We start from the raw sequence: 13,492 nt of genomic DNA, 5'->3' as shown, positions 1-13,492 counted from the left end.
CAGGATGGTGCACCTCTGGCTACCGCATCCAATCTGCCACTAAAGTAGGCAACAGGTCTCTGATTATCACCGTGTGTTTGAGTTAAAACTCCTGCTGCATGTCCAGCTTGTTCATGAAGGTACAGAGTAAATGGGAGCTCATAATTAGGGGTACCCAAAGCTGGAGCGGCCAAAATACGGTTTTTGAGAGCATAAAAACAGTCTATTGCCTCTGGTGTTAGTAAAAAAGGTGTTGGAGTAAGACAGTCATAGAAGGGCTTCATTAAAACAGAGACGGCATGAATCCACTGTCTGCAATAGGAAACAAGTCCAAGAAAAGTTCTGAGGGCTGCAACATTAATGGGGACGGTGAATGCCTGTACTGCTTGTTTACGTGCATTTGTCAAATGACGAGCTCCTGGTGTAATGCAATGTCCCAAAAAGGTGACTGAAGATTTACAAAACTGAAGCTTATCTTTCGATGCCTTGCAGCCAGCGCGATAGAGAAACAACATAAGTGATATAGTTGCGTTATGACATTGTTTCCTGGAGGGGGCACAAATGAGCAGGTCATCGACATATTGCAGAACAACGATATGTGGTTCAGACCATCCCTCCAGTATTTCCTGCAGACTTGCAGTGTACATTGTGGGTGAATTCTGGGCACCCTGTGGCAACACTGTCCATGTATATTGACTACCCTGGAATGTGAAAGCAAACAGGTACTGGCAGTCAGGATGTAATGGTACACTGAAAAATGCATTTGCCAAATCGACCACTGAAAAGCAAAGAGAGTTAGAAGGTATCTGTGACAGAAGAGTATGCGGGTTGGGCACAACTGGTGTTAGAAGTTCTGTGGCTTTGTTAACCAACCGAAGGTCATGGACCATTCTATATGCGGCTGGTTGTCCTTGCACGCTCTTTTTCTTTACTGGGAACAGGGGAGTGTAGCAAGGGGACCGGGTTTTGACTAGGACTCCCCTGTGTAGTAATTTTTGGACTTGCTGGGCTATGGCATTCTCCTGAGCCGAGCTAAGGGGATACTGCCTCTGTTGAGGCAAGATTGCTCCTGGTTTTAATTTTACCATTACTGGTTGAACTCTTAACCTACCAACATCTGTTTTGTCTGAGGCCCAAAAATCATGTGGCACAGCATGCTCCAATATCGGGGGAAACTCATTTGTCTCTTCTATGCTGGCAATATCTAGTGACATAATTTTGCAAAGGGTACTTGGTTTTAAACCTGGGGTCATGGTGACAGTGCCATCGGGATGATACTCAATATGTGCTTGTAATTGGGACAACACATCATTTCCCAAAAGGTTACATTGGCCTTGGGGCGATACCATGAGCTGGCTATGTACAGTAGCTCCTTGAATTTGCAGGGGAATTCTCTTAGTGACAGGAAGCAGGACAGACGGGGAATTGAAGGGGGTGGCAATGACATGATGTGAAAAATCAGTGTCAGTATATGGCCAATCACGTTGCGTAATTACTGAATTGTCGGCCCCCGTATCTACTTGGAAATCGATTTCATGTCCCCCTGGTAGGTTCACCTGCACTATACAACTGGGAGTTGGGGGTAAGGAGATGAGGGGATTCATGTGCAAGCTACCCTCATCCTATGGGGGCGTTGTTTGGTCGGCTGGAGGACCCGTACTCTGAGCATTTGGATACGGGTTGGTCCTACAGTTCTTTCTAAAATGTCCTGGCTTTTTACATCCGTAACACAGTTTCTGTCCTCCTCCTTCAGTCCGTCCTCTGCCTCTGTTGTTTCTGGGGGTCGTCTCTACTGTATGTATTCTGGCAGCTCTTTTGCCTGCGCTATGTCATGCTGTGCCCCCTGAGCTATTCTAGCTAAATCTTCTGCCTTCACTGATCTCCAGTTCGGTCTACTTGCTTTTACCTTCTCTGCAATCTCTTTCTTTAGTCCATTCATGAAAGCACTTGCTAATACCCTCTCACTAGTCTTATTCCCGGAGTTGAACCCCATTTCTGACCAGGTTTTCTTTAGTGCATAGAAATAATCCTTAGGATCTTCCTCCTTCCCCTGCACTCTATCTTCTAGTGTAACTTGCTTTTCTGCTTGCCTGTCTTGACATGCTTTTACCAACGCTGCTGCGAATAGGACTCCAGCTACTGCATCATTAGATTCTGCATCTACGGGTCCAGTCCTATTGGCATACTGTTTTTTTGTCTCATCTATCAACCTATCATAGCGGGCTTCATCTGCCAATTTTCCCTTAATTACCCCCTGCAGATCTATTCTAGTGGCATGGTACGTATCCTGTATGGTGGTGATCATTCTAGCGAAACCCATAGGGGACTGGGATGGGTCTGGCAGCTGGGAGATCAGTGCCAACTGCTCTGAAGGACTCCATGGTCTATACATTAACATTGTATGAGCTTCCTGACCTGGAACCACTGCATCCCCCCTGCTGCTGCTGCTGCTGCTCCCGGTGCTCCCGGCACAACTACCGTCCTCATTGGGAATAGTCTAGCTGGGTGGGGTCTCAGTCCTCCACATGCCACACAGATATCTACTGTCAAGGGGTTCTGCTGTCCACATCTGGGGCAAACCCAACATTTAGGTTCCTGGGAATTCTGATACTGGGGTGGGGGTGAAAAATCTGTCTTTCCGTTTTTTTGTCAGTCTGTAACATCCGTCTCCTAATTTTTCAATCTTTCCTTCAAAATAAGCGCATGCATTCATCCATACATCTACTGTCCCTAACAGACCCTTATCTTTCAGCCATCCATGATAGGAGTTAAAGAAGGATTTCCATTTCTCTCCATTCATCTCTCCATTCTCATTCATTCCCGCTTTACACAATATTTTGTCAATTCCAATCAGTGCCTGTTTCCCTTCTCTGCGTACCACTAAGTCTTTGGCTATAATGCCTTCCTTGGCATTTTGGTTCCCCATTCTTTTGGTTCTCCTCACCTAGAAGAGACTCCTCAGTCACTTAGACAATGGTCACTTAGACAATGGGCCACAAAGGTTTCTGAACCATTCCACTACTAGCCTCTCTAGGACTTATACGCCAACCAGAAAAAACAGACCAAAAACACCAATCCCGAGACACACCCACACCACAATCATTGGATCCATACTTTCATTCTTAAATTCTCCAAAGGATAGAAGGCAGGAATGTCAATTTATCTGAGGGATTCTACTGGTTCAAAGGAACCTGAGCCAGACAACAATCTGTTGAATTACCTGGGGAGCCGACCGCTCGGGGGTGAGGGAGTCTCTTCTATGCAGTGATATAATTAGGTAGAATATGACAGTTATTCTTACCTCAGCGCTGTATATATCACCAACAGAGAGCTTCACTCGTCCCACGTCTCGGACCGGTCGAGCACCCTTGGGTAGATTAACTCAAGGTCCCTGTTCGAGGTGCCAGCTGTCGTCACTGCATTCTTGGTCTTCTATCCTTTGTATTACGATATCGGAGAGAATGAGGACACAGGACAGGATGTTTGTGTCTAAACATGCTCTAAACTTTATTACAAAACACAGGGCTAATATACACCCTGAAGGCAGGAAACGGATTTGCCATATATGGTTCGATTATACAGTTTAGCTGAACAAGCGAAAAAAGCTAGTTTCTGTATGCGTTAAAATATTTAATTAGACGTATCTGGTTAGCAAGGCCATGTTATCTTCTTGCAAGAACACATTATTGCTACAAGAAGAAACATCTGGCCAGGGAGGACACTTTATCTTCTTAGCAAGGACACACTATTGATACAAGAAGGAACATTTCAGCTTGCTGTTATTTTCACCTAAAGTAACTGTCAGACTTATATAGCATAGATGGGGCCTTTAAACTTGAGGGACTCCATCTTCTGCTATAACAATGTCATAATCAACTGATGATGCCATAATTGACTGATGATGTCATAATCGACTGCTGATGTCATAATAAACTGATGATGTCATATTCATTTGATGATGTCATAATCTACTGATGATGTCATAATCGTTCGATAATGCATTAACCCCTTTCCGACCTTGTCAGTAATAGTACGTACCTGTGGCCTGGGCCTATAGGGCCAGCTACGTACTATTTACTATGTGTAAGAGTAAAAATAAAGTAGAAAAGTGGGGGAAAAAAAAAATTGTAAAAATATTAAAAAAATGAAAAAAATAATCCCCAAAAAATAAAAATATATTGAACCCGTAATATTTATTTATTATGAAAAAAAAAATAAACCAATAAAAGTACACATATTTGGTATCGCCATGTCCAGAGCGACCTGACCTGTAAAATGTCCCACTAGTTAACCCTTTTAGTGAACACGGTAAAAAAAACAAAAAACGAAGCAAAAAACAATGCTTTATCATCATACCGCCAAACAAAAAATGGAACAACACGCGATCAAAAAGACGAATGTAAATAAAAATGGTACCGCTTAAAAAATGTCATCTTGTCCCACAAAAAACAAGCCGCCACACAGCTCCATCATCCGAAAAATAAAAAAGTTATATCTCTCACAATAAAGCGATACAAAAAAATAATTTTTTCTAGATAATAGTTTTTATAGTGTAAAAGCGCCAAAACATAAAAAAAACTATATAAATGTGGTACTACTGTAAACGTACTGACCCGGAAAATAACGCTGCATTATCAATTTTACCACACACGGAACGGCATAAAAAAAAACAAAAAAACTATTCCTGAATTGCTGTGTTTTGTTTTTTCTGCATCCCAAAAATCAGAATAGAAAGCAATCAAAAAATGTCACATGCCCGAAAATAGTACCAATAAAAGCGTCAACTTGTCACGCAAAAAAACAAGCCATCACATGACTCTGTCGGCCAAAATTTGGAAAAATTATAGCTTTCAAAATATGGCGATGCAAAAACTAGTCTTTTCAAAAAAAGCGTCTTTTAGTGTGTTACAGCTGTCAATAAAAAAAACCCGATATGAATCTGGTATTGCTGTAATCGCACTGACCCGAAGAATAAAGTCGTCTAATCACTTATACCACACGAGGAACGGTGTAAAAAATTAAACTCTAGGGTTAAGGTTGTGTTAGGGTTAGGATTGTATTATGGTTGAGGTTAGGGTTGGGGTTAGGGTTGGGGTTAGGGTTAGGCTAGGGTTATGGTTGGGGTTAGGGTGGGGTTAGGGTTAGGGTTGGGCTAGGGTTAGGGTTGGGGTTAGGGCTGGGGTTAGGGTTGGAGTTAGGGTTGGGCTAGGGTTATGGTTGGGGTTAGGGTTAGGGTTGGGCTAGGGTTAGGGTTGGGGTTAGGGTTGGGGTAGGGTTAGGGTTAGGGTTGGGCTAGGGTTAGGGCTGGGGTTGGGTTAGGGTTGGGGTTGTATTAGTGTTGGGGTTAGGGTTGGGATTTTTTCAAAAGTAAAGAAGAAAAAAATGATGACAATAAGGCGACCAGTGTTGAGCACAAGTGCACGCTACTTGAGTTTGCATCGGGTGCTTGTGTATGCACTGAGTATCGTGGGTGTTCGAGTAACACGCTCGAGTCTGTGCCCCATATGCTTCGCGGCCAAAAAAAACGTTGCTGGGATCGCCTGCCATGCACGAGCGATCCCCGAATGTTTTTTTTGGGTGTCTAACAACCGTGAAACATACGGGGCAGGGACTCGAGCATGTCACTCGAGCACCCGTGATACATGGTGCATACCCGAGTACCTGATGCAAACTCAAGTAGTGAGCACTTGCGCTGAAGACTAATGACAACTTATTCAATATGATCACCTAATGTTATCAAATTCTGTCGTACCTCTGGGTTCAAAATGTACACTATACCCCTTGAAAAAATCATTGAGGGGTCTAGTTTCCAAAATGGAGTAAATTATGGGGGGTTTCCACTATTTAGACACATCAGGGTCTCCCGAAATGCAACATGGCGTCCGCTCTTGATTCCAGCCAATTTTGCGTTCAAAAAAATCACACAGTGCTCCTTCCCTTCTGAACCCTGACATGCGCCAAAACAGTGCATTTTCCCAATATATGGGGTATTGGCGTACTCAGGAGAAATTGCACAACAGTTTTAAGGTTCCAGTTTCTCCTCTTACCCTTGTGAAACTAAAAAATTTTGGGCTAAAAGATCATTTTTGTGGAAAAAGTTGGATTTTTTTATTTTCACGGCTTCATGTTCTAAACTTCTGTGAAGCACCTGGGGGTTAAGGGTGCTCACCACACATCTAGATAACTTCCCTCAGGGAGTCTAGTTTCCAAAATGGTGTCACTTGTGGGGGCTTTCCACTGTTTAGGCACATCAGGGGCACATCCGCTAATTATTCAAGAAAATTTTACATTAAAAAAGTCAAATGGCGCTCCTTCCCTTCCGAACCCTGCCGTGCGCCCAAGCAGTGGTTTTTCCCCACATATGGGGTATAGGCTTACTCAGGATAGATTGCACAACAAGTTGCATGGTGCAATTTCTCCTGTTACCCTTATGAAAATGCAAAACTGGGGGCAGAAAAACATTTTTGTGGGAAAAATGTGAAAATTTTATTTTCACGGCTCCATGTTATAAACTTCTGTGAAGCACCTGGGGGTTCAAGGTGCTCACCACACATCTAGATAAGTTCCCTGAGGGGTATAGTTTCCAAAATGGTAGCACTTATTGGGGGTTTCCACTGGTTAGGCACATCAGGGGCTCTCTAAATGCAACATGGCGTCCGCTAATTATTCAAGCAAATTTTACATTCAAAAAGTCAAATGGCGCTCATTCCCTTTTGTGCCCTGCCGTGCACCCAAACTGTGTTTTTTCACCACATATGGGCGTGCTCAAGGGAAATTGCACAACAAATTTTGGGGTCCAATTTTTCCTGTTACCCCTGAAAAAATAAAAAAATTGGGGTCTAAAGTAACATTTTTGTGAAAAAAGTTAAATGTTCATTTTTTTCTTCCAAATTCCAAAAATTCCTGTGAAGCACCTGAAGGGTTAGTAAACTTCTTGAATGTGGTTTTGAGCACCTTGAAGGGTGCAATTTTTAGAATGGTGTCACTTTGGGTATTTTCTGTCATAAAGGCCCCTCAAAGTCACTTCAAATGTTATGTGGTCCCTAAACCAATGGTTTTGTAAATTTTGTTAGAAAAATGAGAAATCGCTGATCATCTTTTAACCCTTATAGCACACTAATAAAAAAAAAAATTGGTTCCAAAATTGTGCTGATGTAAAGTAGACATGTGCGAAATGTTATTTATTAACTATTTTGTGCAACATACAGTACAGACCAAAAGTTTGGACACACCTTCTCATTTAAAGATTTTTCTGTATTTTCATGACTATGAAAATTGTACATTCACACTGAAGGCATCAAAACTATGCATTAACACATGTGGAATTATATACTTAACAAAAACGTGTGAAACAACTGAAAATATGTCTTATATTCTAGGTTCTTCAAAGTAGCCACCTTTAGCTTTGATGACTGCTTTGCACACTCTTGGCATTCTCTTGATGAGCATGTATTGTTCGATGATGATGTCATAATTAATCGATGATGTCATACTTGTTGGATGATGTCATACTCATTCGATGATGTCATAATTGACTGATAATGTCTAGTGTTGAGTGAGTACTAAAATGCTCAGGTGCTCGACCGAGCTCACCATGATACTCGGGTGCTCGACCCGAGCAACGAGCCCAATGTTAGTCTATGGGAGACCCGAGCATTTTTGCGGCGGCACTCCCGGCAGTCTGTAGAAAGCCTAAAAAGTGCCCAAAACGATAGGGACAGTGCTCAAATGACATGGGGACAGCATGTGGAACGTCCCAGGAAGCATTTCTGACGCCCAGGTCACTGCTGCCAACAATGTGGTCAGAGGTATTAAGCCACTTTTACGGGCTCACAATAAAACATTCAAAAAAGAAAACTGAAACTGCTTTCCTTTGAAATATGTTAAGGAACATCCTTTCCATGGTAAAGACTTCTGTATAAGGTAAAATAAATAACCAAAAACAAAAATACTCCTCCACACCTTGGGCTATGTTCACAAGTAGCATTTTTTATGCGTTTTTGCACTTTTGTATTGCTTTCAACCGTGACAAATGCATTCACCAGGAAATGTCATTTTAACGTTTTACAACCTTATCTGGCCATGTGCTGTGTGACACATGCATACAGTGCTGAAAAGAGATGGGAACAGCATGGGGAAGACCCCTGGAAGCATCTCTGACACCCAGGTCACTGCCTAAAAGTGTGCCCATCAGAAGTGATCCTTGCCGCATCAGAAGATGCAGACTTGCAACTATCCCCGTGCAAGTCCTTGTCCCAGGGCAGTGTTCAATTGTACCTCCCCCATTCCTTGCAATGCAAGCGCTAGTATGCAGCCTGCCACCCACCCACCCCCAGGCTGCAATACCATACTGCTTGCTTGCTTGCACTTGAAATTGGGCCTTTTAGGCATGTGGAGGCGGAATCTGGCCACCACGTCATGGCTGCATCGGCGGTCTGGTATCCATACTCAGTCCCCAGCCGCCTGGCGGCCGGGTGTCCACGCTTGGTCCCCAGCCGCCAGGGGGCGGCCGGGTGTCCATACTCGGTCCACAGCTGCCCCGCGGCCAGGTGCCCACACACAGTCCCCAGCCGCCTGGGGCGGCCGGGTGTAATAATTATAATGGATACCACAGGAGTCTTTTTGCGTGGAACAAAGATACAACAGAACACAGCTTATAGGTGTCAAAGTGTATATTATAAACACACGGTGATTCAAACAAGTGCAGACGAAAACTCAAAGTCCATAAACACTCAGGGGAAAATGCAATCAGCAGAGCAGTCTGTAAAGCGCAGTTCACACTAGAGGATGTTAGAAAACAAGGAAGTCTTTATCAAGTCCATACACAAATATATATATATAGATGCAAGGAAGTCCAAACAATATATATTAGATAATCCAGGGAGGCCTGGGTAGGAAGTCCCAGATAATGCAGCACAGTCCCGTGCTCTAAATGCAATCAGCAAAGCAATCTGTAAAGCACAGTTCACACTAGAGGATGCTAGAAAACAAGGAAGTCTTTATCAAGTCCATGCAAGGAAGTCCATACAATATATATACTAGATAATCCAGGGAGGCCTGGGTAGGAAATCCCTGATAGTGCAGCACAGTCCCGTGCTCTGCAGCTATCTAATGCAGGTGAGTCAGAACAGAAACCAGCTTACTTGTTAGCAGAATGCAGGTGAAAACTGAGGCTCAGAGGTAGCAGCAGGAGCAGCCAGGAGAAGGAGGAATACAGGTAACAACTGGATGCAGCAGAATCTCTGAGAGCAGGTAACAGAAGATCCACACAAGTCTGCAGGACAGAGCAGGAAACTAGGAAACCACCAGGAACAGGTCACAGGCAGAATACTCTAGCACTGATTAGAGGCTGGGGTGGAGTTATAAAGCAGGAAGACAAGGGGCACATGAGACAAAAGACACCATCTTGAAAGAGGGCAAAAATGGCCAAAATGTAATTAAAAATATTCGCAGTCCTGACATTACTCCCTCCTTAGAAGCGGCCTCAGGATGATCCTGGACCCGGTTTCTCAGGGAATCTCTGATGGAAACGAGAAATTTTCTGTTGGGCATTGATGTTTTCCACAGGTTCCCAAGAGTCTTCTTCAGGGGGATACCCCTGCCATCTTATCAGATATTGGAGCCGATTCCTGCGAAACCTAGAATCAATAATCTCTTCCACCACAAATGTTCCTGCCCATCAATTACCACAGGCTGCGGAGGTGGCACAACACGTCCCTGGAAGGTATTAGGAGGTACAGACTTTAGTAAAGAAACATGGAAAACTGGGTGTACCTTCATAGTCCTAGGTAACTTCAGACGGCAGGCCACAGAGCTCACAATACCGTTGATCTTGAAAGGGCCGATGAATTTCTGTCCAAGTTTCTGTGAAGGAACGTTCAACTTCAGATTTTTAGTGGATAACCACACGGAATCTCCTACCTTGAACATGGGTGCCGGTTTACGGAATCTATCAGCCGATTTCTTGTAACGTTCCTGAGCTGAGGTCAAAGATTCCATCAGAACCTCCAGATTTTGCCTCATCGCAGTCAGCCTCTCCTCTACAGATGGAACCGGAGCATTAATCGGAGACCTAGGTAAGATACTCGGATGGTAACCCAGATTGGCAAAGAAAGGTGTAAACTTAGTGGAGGCACTCTGAGAATTGTTATATGAGAATTCAGCTAATGGAAGTAACTCCAACCAATCATCCTTAATATGGCTGACATAGCATCATAGATATTGTTCCAAGGTCTGGTTGGTACGCTCGGTTTGACCGTTCGTCTGGGGGTGATAAGCGGAAGAAAGACAGACATTAATATTGAGTGCAGAACAACACTCCTTCCAGAATCTTGAGGTAAACTGCACTCCACGGTCAGAGATGATTTCATCCGGGACCCAATGCAGCCGAAAAACATTCCGTATAACCAAGTTCACTGTATCCTTAGCTGAGGGAAGACCGGGGCAAGGAACAAAATGAGCGGCTTTAGTCAGGCGATCCACTACCACCAGGATCGTATTCATGCCACCTGATGTAGGCAGCTCCACAATGAAGTCCATTGAGATAGAGCCCGATGGGTGGGACGGAACAGGTAATGGTTGAAGAAGACCCGTAGGTGACATACGAGGAGTCTTATAACGAGCACATACCTCGCAAGAGAGAACATAGTCCTTAGTATCCTTCAGGCAAGTCGGCCACCAGAAAAATCGGCTTAGGAACTCTTGTGTCTTCTGTACCCCCTGAGACCAGCCACCTTGGAGTCATGGACCAACTTGAGGATCGGCAGACGAACGGCCTCAGGGACGTAGATACGTTGATCCCTGAACCACATGCCACCCTTAAGGACAAGATTAATATCAACAGGTGGATTGGCCAGAAATACATCACCATCATAGGCCTCCTTGAACTCCTTCCACAAGTCCTGATCGTGGATAACTCCGATGAAGTTGGCATCGGATAGAATGGTCTTGGACGGGGCTCCAGGTACTGAATCCACAGCATGGATTCGGGATAAAGCGTCAGCCTTCCCATTGCGAGAACCTGGACGGTACGAAATAACAAAATTAAATTGATTTAAAAATAGATTCCAACGAGCCTGACGAGGTGAAAGACATCGAGCGGATCTGAGAAACTCCAATTTCCGATGGTCAGTCAGCACTACGATCTGTTGTGTGGCTCCTTGCAGATGATGCCTTCATTCTTTGAAAGCTACAATAATAGCTAGCAGTTCCTTATCTCCCACATTGTAGTTTTTCTCAGCTGAAGTAAGTCTACGGGAAAAGAAAGCACAAGGGTGTAGCAGACTCTTCTCTCCAGTTCTTTGGGAGAGAATGGCCCCTAAAGCATTATCAGAAGCGTCCACCTCCATAATGAAAGGAAGTGCTGGGTCTGGGTGGATCAACAGCGGTGCTGAGGTGAAACAAGCCTTAAGTCGATCAAAAGCCTCTTGAGCCTGTGATGACCACTTAAAGGGCTTTTCCTTCTTTGTCAAGGAAGTAATGGGACGGACAATGTCAGAAAAATTTCTAATAAAACGTCTATAGAAATTTGCAAAACCAATAAAACGTTGGATCTCTTTAACGTTCCTGGGTACTGGCCAGTCAAGGATTGCCTGAATCTTACCAGATTCCATGTTCAGCTCCTGAGGAGAGATGACATAACCTAAAAACTGTATCTCAGAACGATGGAACTCACACTTCTCCGGCTTAATATACAGATGGTTCTCTTTCAAACGTTTCAAAACAGTTTTGACATGTTCTTCATGTTCCTGTAGAGAGTCAGAAAAAATTAAAATATCGTCCAAATAAATCACCACAAACTGATCCAATAAATCTCTAAAAATGTCATTAGCCAGATGTTGAAATGTCGCAGGGGCATTACAAAGCCCGAAGGGCATCACAAGATATTCAAAGTGTCCATACCGGCATCTGAATGCTGTCTTCCATTCATCACCGAAACAAATACGCACCAAATTATAAGCCCCACGAAGATCTAGTTTAGAGAACACCTTGGCATGGCGGACTCTTTCCAATAATTCTGGAATCAAAGGCAAAGGATAACGATTCCGTATGGTTACCTTATTGAGTTCCCGATAGTCAATACAGGGTCTTAGGGTCCCATCCTTCTTTTTTACAAAAGATATAGGCGCCCTTGCTGGTGAGGAAGAAGGACGTAGAAAGCCTTTGGCCAGATTTTCATCAATATACTCCTTCAAGGCTTGAAGTTCAGGTGCTGCCAAAGGATACACGTTGCTAAAAGGAATAGCCGACCCAGGAAGCAGCTCAATGGGACAGTCATAATGCCTATGTGGAGGAAGCTGATCTGCTTTCTTCTTGTCACAAATGTCAGAGAATGCTTTATACGCTGAAGGTAAAGTGAATACCTGTACAGTAGATTTTGTATCGATGGACTAAGGGACAGCTTCAGTTATCGCTGGGTTGCTCATAGTCGGAAAAATAATCTCCTTGGTCTCCCAGTTGATAGTCGGGTTCTGAGAACGCAACCAAGGGATGCCTAAAATCACAGGGAAATGAGGAGAAGAAATTAACAAGAAAGAAAGTTGCTCCTGATGATTAGGCTCCAACAAAATCTTAAGAGGTACAGTCTCCTGATCCACAGGCCCGGAGATTAAAGGTGACCCATCCACTGTTTCCATGGTAATTGGAGAGGCTCTTCGCTGTATCTCAATACCATGTTTTTGGGCAAATGTAATGTCCATAAAGTTGCCCCCTGCACCAGAGTCAATCATAGCTGTACTAGAAATCCACTGCCCTGAACACAGGATCTTAATAGGGAGTGAACAGTGAGAGTTCTTTTCCTTCAACTCCTTGGGAGGTGTAGTCATAGAGAGAGAATGGAATACAGCATTTAATGGCAGGCTACATTAAGAGATTTCAGATTCATCATCAGTGTTATCATACTCTCCTACCGCTGCTAACACTTTGTTAGGCCGCTTGGGACAGTTGATTAGAAAGTGGTCAGATTGGCCGCAGTAGAAACATAGCCTCTCTCGCAGGCGGTGCTCCCGGCGCTCATTACTCTCACGCCTCTGCACAGAATCAATTTTCATGGGCGCTTCTTCTACCTCCCGAGATGTTTTACCTGCAGGCTCTTTGGGAGGAAGGGAAAAGTTAGACATGCGATTAAATACAGCCAATTTCTCCGGCCTACGTTCAGTAAGGCGTATGTCTATGCGTACACAATGCTGGATAAACATTTCTAGCTCTTGTGGTGACTCAGAGCGGGCCAATTCATCTTTTGCAATGCTAGACAGACCTCTCTTAAAAATAGGTAATTGTGCATAACTGTCCCAATTGGTATCTACTGCTAATCTCCTAAATTCAGTAGCATATTCAATAACAGAATGTTTACCCTGGCGTAAAGATAGTAAAGCAGACTCAGCGGTTGCACGGCGGTTAGGGTCATCAAACATTAATGCCATTGCGGCTAAGAAATCATCCAAATTATTTAACCGTGGATCACGAGACTCGATCATCGGATTCGCCCAGGCGAGTGCTCGTGAGGTCAGTAGCA

The sequence above is a fragment of the Phyllobates terribilis genome, unplaced genomic scaffold (assembly GCF_046119375.1).
Source record: "Phyllobates terribilis strain yellow unplaced genomic scaffold, ASM4611937v1 Scaffold_1__5_contigs__length_1240528914, whole genome shotgun sequence".
In the NCBI taxonomy this organism is placed as follows: Eukaryota; Metazoa; Chordata; class Amphibia; order Anura; family Dendrobatidae; genus Phyllobates; species Phyllobates terribilis.
The sequence above is the reverse complement of the archived record's forward strand: the minus strand, read 5'-3'. Positions refer to the sequence as shown.